The 22,508-nt window shown below is 46.8% G+C and overlaps 1 protein-coding gene across 2 annotated transcripts in view; it reads left to right on the forward strand.

The window, feature by feature from the left end:
• Positions 1-826: 826 nt before the first annotated feature.
• ZBTB44 (zinc finger and BTB domain containing 44) overlaps positions 827-22,508 on the forward strand; it is a 72,600-nt gene continuing 50,918 nt past the window's right edge. Inside the window, exon 1 of one of the 2 annotated variants that reach the window (XM_029075021.2) lies at positions 827-928. The gene's annotated coding sequence lies outside the window, so the exon portion shown is untranslated. Of the gene's footprint in view, positions 929-10,080; positions 10,165-22,508 lie in introns of those variants that run through there. The other variant, XM_029075022.2, reaches the window with a different exon arrangement.

A 22,508-nucleotide genomic window follows, 5' to 3' on the forward strand; every position in this document is an offset into this window, starting at 1 on the left:
ACAGCTGACAAGTGACAGCGCTATTGAATGAATGGATGGATGAATGAATGGATGGATGAATGAATGGATGAATGAATGAATGGATGATGGATGAATGAATGGATGGATGGATGATGGATGGTTGGATGGATGGATGAATGAATGGATGGATGGATGATGGATGGTTGGATGGATGGATGAATGAATGGATGATGGATGAATGGATGGATGGATGATGGATGGTTGGTTGGATGGATGGATGAATGGATGGATGGATGGATGAATGAATGAAGAAATGAAAGAAACTGCGCGTCCCCTTCCGCGGGGCTCCGACCAACGGTGGACCAGGCGGCCCGGCGGGGGCTCGCACTGCGCCTGCGCGCTTTCCCTCCCGCTCCTCCTCCGCCGGGCCCCTCCCCTCCCTCGCGGGGCATTGTGGGACACAAACAAAGCGCGCGCCCCCCCCAGGCGCGGCCCCGACGAGGCCGGAGTGAGAACGGCCGCCCCCCCCCCGCCCCCCTGCCCCCCCCCCCAGCGTCCCGCGAGACCTGCCGAGGGCCCCGCTGCGCGTGCCCGCCCCGCCGCCGCCCGGCCAGCCCTCTGCGCGCGCGCGCGCGCACCCGCGGGGCCGCTCACCTTCCCCCCCGCCCCGCGCGCGCCGCCCGGCCAGTCCTGCGCGCGCCTGCGCGCACCCGCGGGGCCGCCCCCCCCCCCCCCCCCCACTCCCCCGGGCCGTTTCCCTCGGAGAGACGGAGAGACCTGCCCCGCCGCCATGGCCCCGCCGCGGCCGCCCCGCCGGCCCAGCCCCAGATAGGGGCCCCGCCGGCCGGGGGGACAGCGCGGACGGACGGACGGACGGACGGACGGACGGCTTCCCCCGGGCCGCCCGCAGGCCCAGCCGCCAGGAGGAATCGCGCGCCCCCGGGCCCGGCCGCCGCCGCCGGCTGAGGTAACGGGCCGCGGGAGCGAGCACGAGCCGGGACCCCCCTCCCCTCCCCTCCCCTCCCCTCCCCTCCGACCCCTCGTTCCCCCTTCCCTAGGGAAGACACGGCCCCGCTACCCTGCGCCCGCCCGCGCGGGCCGGTGAGGAAGTCCCGCTCTGCCCTGCCCCGGCCTGCACACCCACCCCCTGCCCGCCCTGGCCACCCCTGCTTTCCCTCTGCCCGCCTTGTCCACCCCCTGCCCACCTCCAGCCCACCCCTGCCCTCCCCCGTCCACTCTCTGCCCCCCCGCCCGCCTCCAGCCCACCTCTGCCCTCCCCCTGTCCACGCTCTGCCCCCTCGCCCACCTCCAGCCCACCCTTGCCTTCCCCCTGTCCACCCCCTGTCCACCACCAGCCAACCCCTGCCCTCCTCCTGTCCACCCCCTGTCCACCCGCTGCCCTCCTTACCCACCTCCAGCCCACCCCTGCCCTCCCCCTGTCCACCCTCTGCCCCCCACCCACCTCCAGCCCATCCCTGCCCTCCCCCTGTCCACCCTCTGCCCACCCTGTCCACCCCCTGTCTCCAACCCACCCTTGCCCTCCCCCGTCCACCCTCTGCCCCCCCGCCCACCTCCAGCCCACCCCTGCCCTCTCCCTGTCCACCCTCTACCCGCCCTGTCCAACCCCTGCCTGCCTCCAACCCACCCCTGCCCTCCCTCTGTCCACCCTCTGCCCCCCCGTCCACCCCCTGCCCACCTCCAGCCCACCCCTGCCCTCCCTCATCCGCCCTGTGTCCCCCGCCCACCTCCAGCCCACCCCTGCCCTCCCCCTGTCCACCCTCTGCCCCCCCACCCACCCCCGCCCAACTCCAGCCCACCCCTGCCCTCCCCCTGTTCACCCTCTGTCCCCCCGGTCCACCCTCTGCCCCCCCCACCTCCAACCCAGCCCTGCCCTCCCCTGTCCACCCTCTGCCCGCCCTGTCCACCCCCTGCCTTCCTCCTGCCCACCTCTAGCCCACCCCTTGCCTGTCCCGGCCACCCCTTGCCCACCCCTGCCTTCCCTCTGCCCTCCCTGGCCACCCCCGCCCGTGCCCGGCTTAGCGTCCCCACGGGAAGCCCCCCACCCAGGACCAATCGTCTCCCCAGTGTCTTCTGTGTACGAGCCCCCTCTCCCAGGGCACGTCTGGCCCCGAGGAGGAGGAGGACACGGGTAGGGGGACGCGCCCCCTCCGCCATCGGCACTCTTCCTCCCTCCACCCCCTTACTCTTCCTCCCTGCCCTCCCTCTCCTAGGCTTTCTGCTCTGCCCTCGTGCCCTCCTCTCTGGGCCCTCCCCACTGGGCCCTCGGGCCTGCCCCCTGACATCCCATGCCCCCCCCTTAGTGCCCTCAGGCCTGCCCCCTGAACTCCCGTGCCCTCCCCTTACTGCCTTCGGGCCTGCCCCCTAAGGTCCCGTGCCCTCCCCTTAGTGCCCTCGGGCCTGCCCCCTGAGCTCCTGTGCCCTCCCCTTAGTGCCCTCGGGCCTTCCCCCTAAGGTCCCGTGCCCGCCCCTGAGATCCTGTGCCCTCCCTTTAGTGCCCTCGTGCCCGCCTCCTGAGCTCCCGTGCCCTCCCTTCCGTGTCCACCTGTAGTTCCCTCCCCTTGTGCCTCAACCCCTCAACGCTCTGTGGCCTCCCCTCTGTGCCCTGCCGTCATACCCTCTCTGCCCTCCCACCCCTGTTCCTCCATGCCCTCATCATCACCGGTGGTATTTATTAAGCACTTACTCTGTGCCAGAGCACTTTACCATTCTTGGGAGAGTACAGTTATGATAATAATCATGCTATTTGTTAAGTGCGTACTATGTGCCGGGAACTGTCCTAAGCGATGGATGGATACAGGCAGATCGGGTTGGACACAGTCTCTTGACCCACGGGCGGCTCACAGGCTCAATCCCCGTTTTATAGGTGAGGTCACTGAGGCACAGAGAAGTGAAGTGACTTGCCCAAGGTCACCCAGCAGACGGGTGGCAGAGCTGGGATCAGAACCTGTGACCATCTGACTCCCAGGCCCGGGCCATGCTGCTTCATGGCTCCTTCCTTTCCTCTGCGTGCCCTCTTGCCCTACAGCCCCTCTCCCATCTTGGCCCCTCATGTCCTTTCTTCCCCTCCCACTCCCCAAATCTGAGAGGCCAAGGAGCTTTCCCTTTCCTACAACGGTGTCACCACACTTCCCTTTGCTATTTGGCCTTCTTCCGATGAACCCTTAGGATTTGGTCGCCTTGATTGCTGACCCAGCTAACTAGAATAAGGGGTGGCGCGAAAAAGCGAATGATGGGTGTGTTTGAAAGCGATGAAATAAAAGTGCATCTAAAGGAGCGAGTTCTATTAGGACTGGATTACCTTTGTAGTTGTATCCGTAGGTGAGGCAATTAATTTTGATTTAGGAGGTAAATAGATTCCTGCTGGTGCTATGAAGGAATTCCATTCCTCCATAGTGTGAATGTTGGCTAGGGTTAGATATAGCTGCCCAACTTGAAGGGTCACTGATAAATTATTTGGACCCCGTGGGTTTTCGCAGACGTATTCTTCAAGGTTTACAGACGGGTTCTCTTTTGAGCAGGTCGTGAAGGTGTTTCTTCAGTGTCTTTTCCTGAAACCTCCAGACGAATCCACCAGAAGTAATTTATTGAGCATCTGCCGCCTGCAGAGCTCTGAACAGGAAATTATCTTGCCACGGGAGAGTTGGGTCCTTGGGGAACCTCACGCCATCATTACCATTAATTTATGGGGAATTCATGGGCTAGAGGGTAGGTGGTTTTAAGGTACATGGACTCCTATATTATTATGTCCCCCACTAGGGGAATGCTTTACATTTTTGCTAATCCCTTTTGTTTTACTGTATTAGAAACACAAAGAATCACAAAGCTCAGTGTGGCACAGCACGGCGAGACTGTCAGAGGTTGGAAAGTTCAGCAACGGGACACCATGAGCCAGTCCCACACACATCCGTGACCTTTCTTCTTGTTTCTGCCGACTTGAAAATCGAGTTATACGAGAACATGCTCGTGTTGTGGGAAGAATGTCCTCTATTTCTCCCATTATGTTACCTCCAAACCGTGTGACAGAAACCCATGTTATCGCAGATCTGGATCTATGAAGTGCTTGAGAGTGTGCCCTAGAAGTAGAGAACGTGTCTGTCCTCAAAGAGTTTACAATCCCCTAGGGGAGACAAGCACTTTCAAATTATTTACCAGTTGTTGGCCCAAGACCTAAGAACTGGCTGTAGCAAGGGTCTGGAAAGATGAACAGATTAAATGCCTAAATCAGTCAATCCCTGGTATTTATTGAGTGCTTCCTGGGTACAGAGCACTGTACTGAATGCTTGGTAAAGTACAATAATGTAACAGAGTTCCTTGGCACAGGCCCTGCCCACAAGGAACTTACCGACTACGGGGGGAGATGGCCATTAGCAAATGAGTAGTGTGTGTAGATCCGTACACAAAGTGGTAAGGGACTGCTAGGGACACACAGTGTGGGGTGGTGGGAATTAATAATAATAATAATGTTGGTATTTGTTAAGCGCTTACTATGTGCCGAGCACTGTTCTGAGCGCTGGGGTAGACACAGGGTCATCAGGTCCCACAAGGGGCTCACAGTCTTAATCCCCATTTTCCAGATGAGGGAACTGAGGCCCAGAGGAGTGAAGTGACTTGCCCAAGGTCACACAGCTGACAAGCGGCGGAGCTGGGATTAGAACCCATGACCTCTGACTCCCAAGCCCGGGCTCTTTCCACTGAGCCATGCTGCTTCCCAGGAATGCTTTCTGGAGGAAGTGGGGTTGGGTGACAAGATTTTAAAGTGTAGCCCTTAGACCCTTCATGGGGGTGAAGGGTATTTTTCCCTGAAGATTCTAGTTTTCTTTCCTTGCAATGATCACTTAATAGCACAAACCTTAATAGTTGCAGGTGAGGCTGGGTTGGCCGTGTATTTGTGTGTGCATAGGTAGATTATTTTGCAGTATGTTTCCCACCTCTTGTTAAACTCCCTACCAACTACCCAGAGCAATTGACTGTAGACTAAGCATCAAAGTACCTGATAAACTAGCACGCCAAAGCACTCTCTGAATCAGTTGGGGACTGCTTTTAAGATCTTCATCTGCAGAGAAAAGGACAGATTTGTAGGGGAGGAGTCCAGAAAAAACACATTTTAAGCTGCCTTTTGCCACTTTTGCATATCAAGGAATTTTTTTAATTTACTAGTTTTAGAAAACTCCCAATTTGTGAACATATCCTGAAAAAAAAAAACATTTCATTTCCCAAGAGTGCAATATGGTGTGTCCTAGTATTGGTAGGGCCTTTGTGAGTCTGTATCCTTATCAGAGCTGCAAAACTGGCTAATACGCAGGTTGATGGATTTCTGTGAAAAAATGTGGCTAAGTGCTTATCAGCAGGACTCAACAAATAAAGCAGATGAAAAATCAAGGCTGAGAAAGGGGATCTTCCTCTTCCCCTTAATCCAATGTGTAATTAGCAATCACAGCAGCAGGAAGCAGAGAGGTTTTGAAGGAAGATGTGAAAGAAATAAGCCAAACACAGAGAGTCTTAGAGTATTTGACAAGTAGTAATTTTGCTTGACTGTTGAACTAAGCCAACATTTGTTGGGCTCCTCATTGAAGGAAGTTTTGTCTCCCTAGGTCAGAACTGGGGAGGCATGCAAATAAATAAGAGGCTGGGTCCAAATATTAATATTAATGACACTCCTGGAATTTGGGCAGTTTACTTTCCAAAACTTGGTAGTTGTCTTGAAGCTTCACTAGTTCTATACCTCCTGCACCTTGTCCCTTTTGCACATTTTAGAAATAGGACTGTCTACCTGACCTGTGGATCATCCCCAAAAGGCTTTAATTGTAGAGTTAAAGAAAGATGGGGCTGGCAGGGCCCTTGAGATGTCATTTTATCCATCCCACTTTCGGTCAAGAAAGGCTACGCTGAAGCTGTCCCAGAGGAGTCAGTATTGATCCTATTTTGAATGGGATCCATTAATGAGCAATCGATCCAGTCATTTGCGGGTTTAATAGTGTTACTTTTAGAAAAAAGTTCCTTCTCGTATCTAATTTGAATCTTTCCCGCTTGTTTAAGTCCTGTGGCTTTCTCCCCCTCCCCCCCTTTGGCAGTGAATAGCTGGCACCTCTTAATATTAAGTCATCATATGCTTGAGGACTATTATTGGATCATCTCTCAGACATCTCTGTCACGCAGAATAATCCTGGTTCCTGAAGTCTTTACATTTAAGTCCCAACTTTCCAATCCTCTTACGATCGGGTCTCTCCATTGATCTTTCTGCAAGTCCCTCCTGCAGTTCTTACGTTGGTGGGGCCCAGAAGCGGCCACAGTTGTAATAAGGGTCTGATCAGTACTACATAAAAAAAGAAAATTACCTCACAGTTGCAATGTGCTGTATTCCTATTTGTGCAGCTCCATATCCTGTTTGTTGCTTCAACAGCGTTAGTCAACTTTTTGCTGGTTTGTGTTCAGTTAGTGAGCAGTTCATTGTGTCCTTCTCTGTCACACACTCAGAGCCAGTCATCCCCTATATTGTGTTTATGCCTTTTTTTTCCCTCCTGCATATACTAGGAAATCAAAATATTCTTCGGTTCTTTTTGTAAGCGTTTCCAGTTTTTACTGAAAAGTCTGATTATTAAGTGGGGACTCGGCATCCTCTCCTTATTATAACATACCCAAATTATAAAAGAACTGGAGGGGCTTCCTGCATCCCATTCTGATCTGGGTGGGATCCCTCCATCTTGAACTTGGACCACAAAGAACAAATACCCAAGGCCCATTTGTTTTTCCGGGCAGGATCCCATGGCCTATACTCCTTTGCTGTCCTTGTGGTCAGAAAATATGGGCTAACCAAATCCATGCTCTTACAGAATAATCAGCATTACTCTATATTTACAATTATCGCTTGCTCATTCTTCATTAGACATTCTGCTTTTGATTTTGAAAAGGTTAAAAGGTCTTCAACTTGCCACTCTCTGCCGAGCTTCCAGCTTATTTTAAAATTGCAGGGGGGTGGGAATCTCTTCCACCTTGGGAAGAAGAGCAGGGAAACACATAAAAGGAGAACTTCACTCTCTCCCCAACACCAGGAATGGCTTTGTCTCCCCAGCTGGACCTGGAGCTCAGCTGCTAGCAGAGAAACAGCTGAAGTTCAGAGGGAATACCGGAGCCTAGAAATGGTGACCCTAGGCAACTGCCCGGCCCAAGTTGTTGTGCCATATCAGTTAAATGACATACTAAGCACCTTCATGTGCCATTAGTTGAATGGGAGACATCTAAGCCAAAGCACAACTGGTAATGTTTTGTGGAAGCAAACTGGCGATCTGACAGAAGCAGATGTAGACTGCACACATAGTAAGCACTCAATAAATACTATTGAATGAATGAATGGATAGACTGAAAGGGAAGCGTTTTCATCCAAACAGAGTGGAAGGAAAGGGACTTTAAAATTGCTTAGTTTCTTTTCATATGTGTGTGTTATGAAGTGGTGGTGCTGTTGAAATCTTGTTGACAGAAATGTAAGGGAGAGGGGACAAAGACAGCCAGCAGACTAGAATAAAGACCCAAGGGGTTGGAGGAAACCATCTGACCAAAGCAGGCATAGCAGAATTGGGCAGTTAAGGGCAGGTTCTATTGGCCAGGTCCTGAAAGACTTAAGGTATGTCTATAGAGTCGTACAGTATAACGACAATGGTAGAGAGAGGGAGGGAAAAATAAGCTTAGATGTAGATTTGCTTTATTCCCGAAAACCAACCTCGGAAATCGAAGGCATCTCTGAAAATCTCAAAAATCTTATTAAAAGAAGATTGACAAATGCACAAAGAAAGATCCTTAATCTACTCAGACTCCCATGCCAAGCTCTTATATGAAACTTAAATTGCCAGTGAGCCTTCCTAGTTAAGAGAATAGAATCAAGGTTTTTTTCAACCTTCTTCCATCATGATCGTATTTAAATTACCTATCGGTTAGCCCTTCACTCTGTCGTTGCTGGAGAGCGCTTAACACATCTGGGAACCTGGGGGGCTTTTAAAATTGACTCCAAAGACACTAATTCCGTGGCTCAGTGGAAAGAGCCCGGGCTTGGGAGCCAGAGGTCATGGGTTTGAATTCCGGCTCTGCCACTTGTCAGCTGTGTGACTGTGGGCAAGTCACTTAACTTCTCTGTGCCTCAGTTCCCTCATCTGTAAAATGGGGATGACGACTGTGAGCCTCATGTGGGACAACCTGATTACCCTGTATCTACCTCAATGCTTAGAACAGTGCTCTGCACATAGTAAGCGCTTAACAAATACCAACATTATCATTATTATTATTATTATTATTATTATTATTATTAATTGATACCCAACCTCAGCATTTATATATATACAATACTCCACACACAATAAGCGCTCAAAAAATGCCATTGATTAATTGAGGTTAGTCTAATTCATCCTGCCACATTCTTGCACTTCACATGATCCTTGCTCTTTCTGCTGCTTCAGCTATCTGTAAATATTTTGTACATCTCCCCCATTAGATTGTGAACTCCTTTTGGGTGGGGAGCAACGAATATGTCTTTTCCTTCTGTTGGCCTTTCCCAGGGCACAGGGCATTCAGGAGATGCTCAGTAAGTACCATTGTTATAGCTGCTCATCAGTCGGTGGTACTGATTGAGCACTTACCGTGTGCAAAGCACTGTACTGAACCCTTGGGAGAGTACAATACAATAGAATTGGGAGACAGGATCCCTGCCCTCAAGGACTTAGTAACAATAATGAATGGTACTTGTTAAGCGCTGGCTATGTGCCAAACGCTGGGGTAGATACAAGTTAGTCTGGTTGGACACAGTCCCTGTCCCACACAGGGCTCCTCTCAGTCTTAATCCTCATTTTACAGGTGAGATAACTGAGACTCAGAAGTGAAGTGAGCTGCCCAAGGTCACCCAGCAGACCTAGAGTGTAGAGGGGGTGAAAAGACCTAATCATTTTCTGATCATCGTAGGAGCCCTTTTAATGGAAACTGTGACGTTTCCCATTCTCGAGATATAAAATAGGATTGGTATCTGAATATTCTTTTATACAAACTTTTCAGGGTAAGGCTCTGTTCCACTTTGAAGACCAAATGTGATGTTGTCATAGCTTGTTTTCAGAACGTTGGTACCGTATTAGTGACTTTCAGGTTTGGGCGTAAGCCGCCTTCTTAATGTAACTCAGACCCCGAAGGGGCTCTCTTTTGAAAACTCACCGTGATGTGTATCATGTGGTGCTTCAGATCGTCAGCCTTGAGACAGAAGAGAGGAAACCAGCAGATGAGACTTATTGCCATTCCCTTTTTCCCCCCAGCAAATTCTTCTTTCTCTTTGTACATGTGAAAGTGTAGTCTCTCCAAAGGTGGGCAAGAAGCCATGCCAGATGGCCACTGATATCGGATCCAGATGCCTGTAGGACTGTCATTACAGAACTTAAAAAAGGTTCTTCTGTAGGCTTTTTAACCCATTGCTTCAGTACCTTCAAAGCCTTAACCAAAGAGTGGGAACTTTGCAGGAAAATCTCTCTTTTCTCCATCCCTCTCTTCCCCCCTCACCCCACCCCCCGTGTGTGTATACACATACACACACCCCCAGTGCCCCCCTCCCCACCCCGACTCTCAAACCAACCCTGGATTGCTGTCAGGCCAGTACCTGTCCATGAACTGTCTTTGAACAGCAACTCAGTGGTACAGTTTCTTTTTACCAAACTCTTTTTCTCAGTCTCAGTATGTTTTAATCTAGAATATGATCCTTTGGGGGGAGTCCATAATCTTTTATTTTAGGTTAAAGATATTTTTGGAGGAGGTGGCCTCCATAGGTGACCTCCTATCCTGTCCTTTCCCATTTTATTGCTTCCCCACCTTCCCTCCTATTGAGTTATTTGTCTGCTTACTCTTCTTTTTTTACCTCACGTCTTCCCTTTCAGCAAAGATTTTATTTATTCCATTCCAACGCTGCCTACTTGCCTGTGTGTCTTTCCTTTATTTTCCTTCACTTTGCATGGTATTCCAAGCCCTCACCCTCCTTTCACCCAAATAAAAATGATGGCTTTTGTCACCATCCTCTTTCTTAAATACCTTCCTCCCCCACCCCCACCCCCGGCCCTTCACCAGGAAGCGTTCCACCTGGAGGCATAAGGAGACAAGAAGGGCAGGGCTTCCCAGGAAGAAGGGGTTGGCGGCAAGAGCAAGAAATGGAGAGCTGGAGAGCAGGTATGGGACAGTAACTTCAGAAGATCCTGTTCAAGTGGCATATCTAATTGTTTTCAGGAGTTGCTGGACTGTGTTAAGAGGCCACATGTTGCTCCATAAACTCAGTGGGGTGATGCAAATCATATATCATGCCTCATCAGTGGTTAGTACAGGGCCTAGCACATAGTAAGTGCTTAACAAATACAGTCATCATCATCATCCATGCACTTAGTCCCACCCCCTAAGCACCTAGACACTCCCCCTCTTCAAAGCCTTAAAGAAGGCACATCTCCAAGAGGCCTTCCCTGACTAAGCCTTCCTTTCCTCTTCTCCCACTCCCTTCAGCATTGCCCTTGCGCATGGATTTGCTCCCTTTATTCCTCCATCCCTCATCTCCATACATAGCCCTTGCATACATTTCTTTATATTAATGTCTGTCTCTCCCTCAAGACTGTGAGAGCAAAGTGAGCAGGGAGCACGTCTAGCAACTCTTAGATTACACTCTCCCATGTGCTTAGTACAGTGCTCTGCCCACCGTAAGCGCTCAAATGCGACATTGACTTCTCTCCCTCCCCTCCCCCTCCCGCACATCACCCCCCCCCCAACATTTATGACCATATCCTTATACTAGGTTGCTTCCCCTATCTGAAATCTATTTTAGTGTCGCTCTGCCCGTTAGACTTAGAGGCTTCTTGAGAGTAGGAATTGTGCCTACTTACTGTAGTGTGCTCTGTAAAACACTCAGTCGATCTCATCAATTCTTTTATTGTCAGCTTGGCTTAATGGAAGGAGCCTGGGCCTGGGAGCCATGGGACCTGGGGCCTAATACCAGCTCTGCAATTGTCTGCTGCAAGACCTTAGACAAGAAACGTGACTTCTTTCTGCCTCAGTTTCCTCATCTGGAAAGTGGCGATTCCCTCCTCCGTAGGCAGTGAGCCCCTGGTGGGTTAGGGTTTGTGACTAATCTGATTGTCTAGTCTCCCTCAATGCTTAGTATAGTGCTTTGTACATAGTCAGTGTTTAAGAAATACCACAGTTATTATTTTGGCATATATCAGCACCAGTTTTTTCATCTGTGGCTGATGAAGCAGATTTCTTTGTTGTGATCCCAGGAATTTCATTCCATGTGTATGATGCAGTGCAGGGTTCATATGTATGAGATCTTTCCTACAACTTCTATCTGAAAATATTTCCTTGAGTTTGAAGCCAGTGGATGGTATAATTGTGTGAGGTTGAAGAGGGAAACATTTTAGAGTTATTTGGTCTAAATTAAGGCCTCTGACAGTCTAAAAGTATAGAGAAATTGATGTGCAAGGGAGAAGATATGTTTTAATTAGATTTTGAAAAAAATAGAGATGAAGTTGCCGATGATAACAGGGTACATATGTATTCCTTTTCTTCTAAGGAACGTAGAACAACGTGAAGTTATCATTGGTCTTTCTGAATTTGAATTACACTATTCGCATTCTTAAGTATATAAGCACAGTGTGAATTCGAAAACTCTGGTGCTTTCATTTCCTGGCAGTCACGGCATTTCTATAAGTCTTCATTTTCTTACATGAGTGTGGTTTCTTGACTATTCTCTCATATATGATGTAAGTTAATGAAATCAGTTTGATCATTTGCACACCCTTATCTTTTAAAATGGAATTGTAGTTTCTCCCATGCGACTGAAACCTGTTGTTGGGTCTTGTCCATTCTAAAGACTTCTTGGAAAGTGAATGGCGATTGCTTATATTAAAATATGGAGTTAGATGAGCTTCTATTATTCATACAGGAACCTTCTTTTGAAGCAAAGACTGGTATCTGTTTTCTCAATTTGTTCACAGATCATCAATACTTACCTCGTTTCATATTCATGACACTAGCCCCAAGTATGAGGCACATACAGAACAGAAGTTTGTGGAAGGAGTGCATCGTTTTATTAATGCCATTTTTCCCTGAAGAAATAAAAGCATAGTTTTTATAGATACAAGAACAGAACACGTTTTAGTATTTTGTCAACTCTGGCAATTAAAAATACATCACAGTGTTGGGGAAAGGAAAAGGGAAGTAGTAACATGGCAGTCAGCCTTTCAGGTGCTTCCACTCTGAATTCTGAAAGTTTTCTGAAGATGGATTTGACTACCTTAAGTCTGAGTTCCAGTATCACACTCCTGAAAACCTAGGCGCTTTTATTATTTGAGTTCTAGAATGAGCTCCATGTGGGCAGGAAACGTGCCTACCCACTGTTGTATTGTACTCTCCCCAGTGTTTAGTGCAGTGCTCTGTACACAGTAAGTGCTCAATAACTGCAATTGATTGATGTATTGATTTGAGTCTTCAGAAAATGAAAAACTGGAAAAGAGATGAAGGGTGGCCAGACTTGTGATGCCAATGGTGTACTTCCTATTTGTACAAACCAAACATCAGCTGCTCTCTATTACTGTTTCATCTTTATAGAGGGTCATCTTCATCTCAAATTGGAAAGTAAATCGTACATTCAAAAAGCAAGATGAGTTTTTTGTGGTTTTGAAGCGACTCTTGGGATTTGGTCAACATTCTCTGAGTAGTTTCCTAAAAAAAGTTCAGTCCACATCTCCCCACTCTTCAGGGTTTGCCTGTCTGTCTCCGAATGAAACAGAAACTCCTTATCATCCGTTTTAAAGCACTTCGATCAAATTTCCCCTTCCTACTTTACCTTGCTGATTTCCTACCACAGCCCAGCCCTAGGTACAGCCTACTCATTGTACCTGAATCTCGTCTGTCTTGCTGCCATTTCCTTGCCCAACAAGTCCTCTCTTCTAGCCTAGAACTTGCTCTCCCTTCAAATCAAACAGATCACCACTCTTCCACCCCTTCAAGACCCTTCTAAAATCACGTCTCCTCCAAGAGGCCTTCCCTGACTTAGCCCTCATTTCCCCTAATCACTCTTCCTAATGCATCTGTATCCCTTAAACACTTGAGAGTCATCCCAGCCCCACAGTGCTTGTATTCTCCCATTTCTCCTGTCTGTAATTTATTTTCTCTCCCCCTCTAGATTGTAACTTCCAAATGGGCAGGGATCATGACTATCAATTCTATTGTAGTGTACCTTCCCAAATGTCGAGTACTGATGTTCCACTCATAGTAAGCATTCAATAAATGCCAGTGATTCACTGAGGAGAATTAGGATGGGTGCAAGGGAAGGGGTGAGACCAAGAGACGACGAGTCCTTCAGTAAGGGAGGTATCCTAGAGAGGTTTGTGTGTTTTGGTTTTGGGATCAGCTGGTTGTGTTTGTGTCCTGGGGGGTGGAGTGCAGTGAGAATGGAGAGGAAAAGTGTTTTGCTGTGGAGACCTAGTCAGATGAAAGAGAATGTTCAGGTCTTAGGGGTTAGGATGTTCCACTGAGAGGAGATGAGGGGATGTGAATGGGGGAGTCTGGCAGTTGGTTTCTCAAGTGAAGGTCTCACAAAGTGCAGCGAATTCCCAAAATCTTAGAGCGGGACGGAATGGCTCAGGGTGGGGAATGGCTTGGACTTAGGCAATTTTCCAGATGTGAAAGAACCCAGGATGCCCTTGTTTTGGAGGTTTAGCAGGTGAGTGGGCAAATTGGTCTCAGGAGTAGCCCTTTTGAGGGAACTGGTTCCTTTAAACCAACAAACTCCCAATAATAATAATATTTATTAAATGTTTACTATGTGCAAAGCACTGTGCTATGTCCTGGTTTAAATACAAGATTATTAGATTAGTCACAGTTCCTGTCTTTAATGGGCTCACAGTCTAACTGGGACCTGAGGAGCTCATGCATTCTTTTTCATTCCCTTCTCCTACCCCACGTCTAGCATCTCTCTTCCACCATAAGACCTGAGCTCCAGTGCATAATAATAATTGTAATCATCGTATTTGTTAAGCACTTGCTCTGTGCCAAACACTGTTCTAAGCGCTGGGATAGAAGTAAATTAATCAGGTCAGTCCCCATCACACAGGGACCTCAAAGTCTAAGTAGGAGGGTGAACGGGCATTGAATCTCTATTTTATAGGTGAGGAAACCAAGGCACAGAGAAGTTGAGTGACTTGCCCACAGTCACACAGCAAGAAACTGGCAGAGACAGGATTAGAACCCAGGTCCTTGGACTCCCAAGCCTGATCTAAGGCCACACTGCCCCTTTACGGTGCTTTGTCGGCTCTTCGGAGTAGGAAGACACCCAAACTTTTAACTTTCATATGTAGACACATTGATTTGAAGTCTTATCGTTAGGCCTTTGTTCCTTATTTCACCGTGTACCTTGAAATTGGAGAGCTTGGCCTTTTAATCTGGTGAAATCTGAGTTTAGTTCTTTTTGGCTGTATTGGCTTCACTCAGATTCCGAGACCCTTGCGGGGAATACATCTAGTTTTAAATGAATTGATTTGATTGCATAGAGGGCAGTTGGGTTTTCATGAATACTAGTCCATGAGTGTTGAAATTTGATTTAATTCCTTTTTCATGTCAAGTGAATTGGTTTACAGAACAGCCTAATCTCTGTCAATCTTTTCTTGCAATACATGTTTATGCCAAGGGAAAATTAAAGGAAGTGGAATATGAAACGATGCTGAAGCTTGGAAGAAATGAGTTGGTTCACTTCTCTGTTTTTGACTGGGAAAAATGAAAGGTGAATTCATGTAGTCATTGCTAGTATGCAATACTCTGTTAAAGGTGACTCTTATCAACTGTTGAAATGTGAACCCAGTGGAATTCGAATTACCAGTGTGAACTTATAAAAGTTTAAGAAAATATTTGAACTTGAAAATTCTAGTTTTGCCCTAAAATCGTAGATTTCTGGGCATCAGAGTTACTACGTCAAATGAAACAAGGTTGCGGAAGACCGAAAGAGGCCTGGCTAAGGAGTCATAAAGGGAAATGGGAAAACCAAAGATAAAAGGGGTGTGTGTGTGATGGGCGGGGAAGGAGAAGTAGGGAAATGGGCGTGGAAAGGTGACATGACATAAAAAATCCAGTGGCTTCTGGTTTTCCTACAATATATTTGTGTATATTTAAAATTAAGCCACATTTAAAGGAAAGTAGTTCAAATAGCAAATGGGTCGTGATTAACGGTACTTAAAGTTTTGATGTATTGAACTTTGATATTTATTCACCTGTTTCGATTTCTCCTTAATTGTATGCAGTTACACAGGTAGTCAATGCCTCATAGCACTGGTCTGCTTAATTAGGACTCTTCTGTATTTAACTTGCTACTGAATATCGGAAGTGGATGTACTGTCGTTGCATAGGAAGAAAATATGTGAATTCTGCAGTTTTTTTCCCCCTCTTCCATTTATTTTTGCTCCACAGAGTGGATTGCAGTGCTTAAGGGTGGGAAATTATAACAGACTAAGAGCTAAGTTGATAGGGTTCAGCCTTCCTCATTACACTGAGCAAGAAAGAGAAAGAAGACTGGAAGTTCTGAAAATTATGTCCTAGTTCTTCAAATTCATGCTGATGGTTTTCAAATTAAAAGCAAAAATTCCACCAACTTAAGATTTTTCAGACCAAAAGACTATCATAAGACTCTTAGAATAGCTCTTTGAATCAGAAACCCATAAATACCACCAAGAAGAAGAAAGATTAATGAAGATGTTTAATCTTAAAACGGGTCGTGTTCTTGATTGGAATTAGCATCAGTTTTGTATAGTACGAGGTCAAGAAAACCAACCAGAATCCACTAGTAAGTTGTATGTTCTTTCAGGGAGCGTAGGTGCCAGCATTATTGTGGGTAAAGGGGTTATGTTTGAGTTGTTTAAACCAGACTCCCTATTTCACTCATCTCAGGTTTTTGACAGGGCCTAAGAGATTCCAGTCAGGGCAGAAAGGGTCTAAAATGGTAGCCTTCTGCCCTGTGAGCTCTCTGTTTCCTGCTAGTCTCCACCTTCCCTAAGATCTCTCTTCCCTTTTTGCCCCAGCCCTCAAAATGAAAAGTTGACTCCTCCGGTGTCAGGCAGTATTTTGAGTTACAATGAATTCCAGGGTTTGTAAATGTACCATGTTTCAGCTTTAGAGCATGTCCATTTCAACTTCATGACACCTAGCCTCCTTTATGGAACCTGCTCCTTTTATTATGTTCGGTCACAACTGAAGGAGTTGGGAATGGAGGACTAATAATAAGAATAATAAAATAATAAGAAGCAGCAGCGTGGCTCAGTGGAAGGAGCATGGGCTTGGGAGTCAGAGGTCTTGGGTTCAAATCCCGCTCTGCCACTTGTCAGCTGTGTGACTTTGGGCAAGTCACCTCACTTCTCTGTGCCTCAATTACCTCATCTGTAAAGTGGGGATGAAGACTGTGAGCCCCATGTGGGATAACCTGATCACTTTGTATCCCCCCAGCGCTTAGAACAGTGCTTTGCACATAGTAAGCGCTTAAATACCATTATTATTATCATCATTATTATTATTATTATTAATAGCAGTTGTAGAGAAATGGGGAAAACATTTTCAAAGAGGAGAGAGGAGATCGGAGAACAAGTATAAGGAAGAGGAGAAGGGAGTAACCAGGTGGAGGATAAGGGATTTTCCTGATTGCAGAGCACCAGCGAAGGTCCACACACCCGATATGCTTGTATCCATCCCAGTGCTTAGCACAGTGCCTGGCACATAGTAAATGCTTTAAAAATAACATAATTATATAATAATAATAATAATGTTGGTATTTGTTAAGCGCTTACTATGTGCCGAGCACTGTTCTAAGCGCTGGGATAGATACAGGGTAATCAAGTTGTCCCACGTGAGGCTCACAGTTAATCCCCATTTTACAGATGAGGTAACTGAGGCACAGAGAAGTTAAGTGACTTGCCCAAGTCACACAGCTGACAAGTGGCAGAGCCAGGATTCAAACTCATGACCTCTGACTCCCAAGCCTCTGTTCTTTCCACTGAGCAGCATGACGTAGTGCATAGAGCACGGGCCTGAAAGTCAGAAAGTCATGGTTTCCAATCCCGGTTCAGCCACTTGTCTGCACTGTGATCTTGGACAAGTCACTTTACTTCTCTGGGCCTCAGTTCCCTCATCTGTAAAATGGGGATTGAGGCTGTGAGCCCCATGTGGGACAGGGACTGTGTCCAACCCGAATTGCCTGTATCCACCCCAGCGCTTAGCAGCGTTGCTTAGTGTAAAGAGCACAGTCTTGGGAGTCAGAGGTCATGGGTTCTAATCCCAGCTCCGCCTCTTGTCTGTTGTGTGACCTTGGGTAAGTCACTCAACTTCTCTGGGCCTCAATTACCTCATCTTTAAAATGGGGATGAAGACTACGAGACCCACATGAGACATCCTGCTTACCTCGTATCTACCCCAGTGCTTAGAACAGTGCTTGGCACATAGCGCTTAAGAAATACCATCATTATTATTATTCTTACAGTGCCTGGCATGTAGTAAGCGCGTAAATACTATTATTATTATTTTGTTTCTGATTAAGTAAATCAGTAAATTGTCTGCTCTGTGACCTTGGGCAAGTCACTTCACTTCTCCGTGCCACAGTCCCCTCATCTGTAAAATGGGGATTAAGACTGCGAGCCCCATGTGGGACAACCTGATTCCCTTGTATCTACCTCAGTGCTTAGAACAGTCCTTGGCACATAGTAAGTGCTTATTATTATAGAGAAGCAGCGTGGTTTAGTGGAAAGAGCACGGCCCTGGGAATCAGAGGTCATGGGTTCTAATCCTGGCTCTGCCACTTGTCTGTTGTGTGACCTTGGGCAAGCCACTTAACATCTCTGGGCCCAAGTTACCTCATCTATAAAATGGGGATTAAGACTGTGAGCCCCACACAGGACATCCTGCTTACCTTGTATCTACCCCAGCGCTTAGAACGGTGCTTGGCACATAGTAAGCTCTAACTGAATATACGCATGTGAATTTGGTTATATTACTCATTGGTGGTGGGTTGAGAACATGAATTTGATAAAAGTGAGGTAACTGTGTTTCAGAAGCCAATCTCTCGTTTACCTTTGTTCCTATGAGAAAATTGGTTCCCCCTTGCAGCATTTTGTCTTGGCATAATTTTCAGGACCTAGTTGAATTGTAAGTCCCAAGGTTGGCTCATAAAGAGCATTTACCCATTTTTTCATCAAAACACTGGTACAATGAAATGATTCAGAAATGACTGATAGTAGAAAAGGTCCACAGTGAAAGTCATATCCAAAAATGACCAGGTCACTGACTCTTGTTACTTCTGCGATCTCGGGATAGCCATATAATCCCACTGCTCTTGCATTATCCACTGTAGATTCAGAACAGCACCTCCGTTGAAGATTTCTTTTCAATCTGTGAAATCTGTCTAAAGAAGTTCCCTCCTCCTCACAAAATAATTTCCTAAGAGTTAAACAGCAATTACATTGAATTGTTGAGGAGCATAAAAAATACGCTATCTTCCGATGCCTTTACAACACTGGAAAATGACTCCTTTTACAAAGGAGTCATTTTATTCTATTTAGGTTGGCTTTGATTTTTACGTTCACGCTGGAATCACAGGATTTTTTCAAGAAAAAATTAAAACGTGAAATACGTTGGTATAAAGAAACTTGTTTCTAAAGAAATAATAGCAAAGGCTCACATTCCTATCCTGTTTTAACTTGTTCTGAGGTTTCAAAAGTCCCTTTCCCTTTCTGAGATTTGTATTGAATTCACACACGTTTCCTTGTTTATCTGACATGAGTATTTCTCTAGGTAGTTTCTATTCAATCTTAAGTGTATAATACCTAATTTTTGTGGATTTTTTTTGGTATTCTTTGTAATAATCATTTAAATGAAATGCATTTTTCCCAGTCTTTATCTCTAGCTTTTTTGGTTCCCTATTCATTTCTTTTGAGTTTTATGTTGATCTGCCTGAAGTTAAATTAACTGCTTCGTACATCATCCAGATTTAGAATAGAGAGATAATGTGCAGCACCAAATCATGAACCCAGTAGACCTTCAAATATTAATCCATGTGGTTTCATTAAATAAGGTGAAATGATCGAAGGGAAAACTCAGCTCATTTCAAGGTGTCTGCATGTAGGAAGTTCGGTAAATCCACCGTGTGCTTTTGGATATCATGAGATATAATTCAGTTCTAATGATGATGGGACAGTGGACAAGCCACAGTCCCGAGTCCTCAGGACTGAGAACCTGGGTAGGGGAATTGATTCTGTTGTTGGTGGCTCGTAAAGCAGCCGCTCACAAGTCGCCAACAGTCACGTTCCCTCTGGGGCGGGGACTGTAACAAGTCAGTATGAAGGCACAGGTGCAGCGTATTGCACAGTGTGCCTCCAAATCCTTCACAGGGAGGGCCGATTTTCGGTTGAAGTGACTTCAGCGTAAAGGCGATTCTGGACTGTAGCACCTTGAGCCGCTGTGGTCTTTGCCTGCCGTAGCCAGCTATTTTTCATTGTTCCCATGGGGCTCGTCTTTGCGGCGGAAGACCCTAGGTGGTTTTTCAGTTGGTATTCACTTGGTATTCACTCCACTTGGTATTCACCCCACCCACAGCTCCACAACACTTGTGTTCACATCAGTCAATCAGTGGTATTTACGGAGACCTTACAGTGTGCAGAGAGAGCACTTGTACTAAACGCTTGAGAGAATGAGTGCTGCATAACAGAGTAGGTAGACATGCCCCCTGCCCACAGCTGTACCGTCTGGAGCGGGAGACAGACATGCATATAAATAAATATATAATGTTTGGATATATTCATAGTGCCATGGGTTGAAGGTAGGATGAATGTCAAAAGCCCCAAAGGTCACAGATGACGCAGAAGAGAGAGGGAGCTGGAAGGTAAAGGGCTTAATTGGGGAAGCCCTCTTGGAGGAGATGTGACCTTAATGAAGCTTTAGAGGTCGGGAGAGTGGTGGTCTGGCTTATATGGTTGGGGAGGGAGTTCCAGTCCAGAGGGAGGGCAAGGTAAGGGGGTTGGTGGCGAGATAGACAAGCAGAGGGAAGTAAAGTAAGGTAGGAGGGGGCAAACTGATTGTGCGCTTTAAAGCCAATGGTAAGAAGTCTTTGTTTGTTGCAGAGGTGAATGGTCAACCAGCAGAGGTTCTTGAGTTGGGGAATGTGGGCTGAATGTTGGGTTTTTTGAGTTTTTTTTTTTAATTATTAAAATGATCTGGGCAGCAGACTGGACTTAGAGTGGGGACGGGCAGCAGGCAGGAAGGTAAGTGAGGAGGCCAGAGGCAGTCGTCAAGGCAGAATAGAGGGTAAGTGCTTGGATCAGCACTGTAGCAATTTGAAGAGGAAAGAGCAGATTTTAGCATTGTTGTGACGGTAACCAATAGAATTTGGTGACAGAATATGTGGGTGGAATGAGAGCGATGAGTTGAGGACAATGCCAAGGTTAGAGGTTTGTGAGATAAGGAGGATGTTGGTAATGTTTTCAGTGATGGGAAAGACATGGGGAAGACAGGGTGTAGATGGGAAGATATGAATTCCATTCTGGACCTGTGTAGTTTGAGGTGTCAGCGGGACATCCGCAATTTATTATAATGTGTCTTTCTCCCTTTAGACTGTAAGCTTCTTGTGGGCAGGGAACACATCTTCAAACTCTGTTGTATTATAGTCTCCCTAGTGCTTAGTACAGTGCTCCGAATACAGAAAGTACTTAATACTTGCCAGTGACTGATAGATGGTAAGAGATCAGAGAGGTAAAGTCGGAGGGGGAGCTCTGATGAAGTGCCTCAGAGACATTCGTAAGGCATTTCTGTTTGATGTGAAAGCGGATTAGCAACCATTGGAGGTTTTTGAGGTGTGGGGAAGGTGTGTACAGAATTATTTTTTTAGAAAAGTGATCCGGGCAGCAACATGAAGTAAGGAATGGATGGGGATAGGCTGATGCAATATATCTAGGTGGGATATGATAAGTGCTCAGAGCAACATAGTAGCAGTATGGATGGAGAGGGAAGGGTGGATCCTAGGGATCTTGTGAAGGTAGAACAGGATTTAGTGACTGACTGGATAGGAGGGTTGAATGAGAGAAATGAATTAGAGATGGGCTTGTGGGACAGGAAGAATAGAGGGGTTGGCTCTAGTGATGGGAAAATCCATGGGAGAAGAAAGTTTGTCTAGAAAGACAGGGAGTTCTGTTTTGGACATATTAAGTTGGAGGTTTTGGTGGGACCACCAAGTAGGGATGTCCCAAAGGCAGGAGGAAATGTGAGACTACAGAGGAGAGAGGTCGAGAGAGCGCTTTGGAAGTGAATAAGTTCTCCAGTGGAGTGGATGTAGATGGAGAATAGAAGGGGACCCAGGAGTGAGCCTTGAGGGATACCCCAGGTGTGTTGGGGTGGGAAGGTAGAGGAGGAGGGAAGAGGCAGAGTAGCCAGAGAGGTAGGAGGAGAACCAGGAGAGCAAAGCATCAGGGAAACCAAAAGTAAGGTAGTTTTTCCAGGAGAAGGGGACGAGCCTCAGTTTTAAAGGCAGCAGAGAGATGTAGGAGAATTGGGATGGAGTAGAATCCATGGGATTTGGCAAGAAAGAGGTCATTGGTGATCTTGGAGAGGGAAGTTTGCATGGAGTGATGGGGATGGAAGCCAGATTTCAGGGGGTCATGGGAGAATTGGAGAGGAAATGCAAGCAATTTGCTCAAGAAATTTGGAAAGGCGTGGTAGGTGGCAATAAATGCAGTGTGCAGTGGTGTCATGGGAGGGTTTATTTTATAGGATGAGGATATATATCCATGTTGGAAAGCGGTGGGCAAGGAGCCATTGGGGAATGAGTCGTCAAGGAGGGAAGAGTCAAGTGTTTAAGAAGCTATCAACAAATGGAGTTAGAGGCAGATTTATAGGTGGTAGATTTTAAGAGGAGGCAGGACATCTCTTGAGATGCTGCTAGGAAGAAGGAGCAGGGGGAGGAAGTGACAGGAAAGGCCCAGGTGACATTTTTTGGAAGCGATACCTGGTTTCATTTTACCAGTGAAATAGATAGCAAGGTCATTAAGGGCAAATGATCCTGGTTCCCAAGAGTAATGTCTTCCCACTGGACTGACAGCGTGACATTAATAGCAATCAGTGGCATTTATTGAGCTCACACTGTGTGCAGAGCATTGTACTAAGCGCTTGGGAGAGTACAGTACATACTCCTTGCCCCCAACGAGCTTAGTGTCTAATAGGTGTCCACACTGTACATCAGTACATCTCCTTTTACCTGTCTAAATTATTTCCACATCTGTCTCTCCCTCTCAAATTATAAACTCTTTAAAGGTTGGGATCATGTTTTCTAACTGTTATATTCTCCCAAATGCTTAGTGCAGTTCTCTGAACCCAGTAGGTGCTCAGATAATTTTTTTTGACGGTGCTGATGGTATTTACTAAGCTCTTACTATGAGCAAGCTCTGCTAAGCACTTGAACAGATACAGGGTAGTGAAATCAGACCGATCCCCATCCCACAGTGGGAGAGGGA

Source organism: Ornithorhynchus anatinus, chromosome 11 (assembly GCF_004115215.2).
Source record: "Ornithorhynchus anatinus isolate Pmale09 chromosome 11, mOrnAna1.pri.v4, whole genome shotgun sequence".
NCBI lineage: Eukaryota > Metazoa > Chordata > Mammalia > Monotremata > Ornithorhynchidae > Ornithorhynchus > Ornithorhynchus anatinus.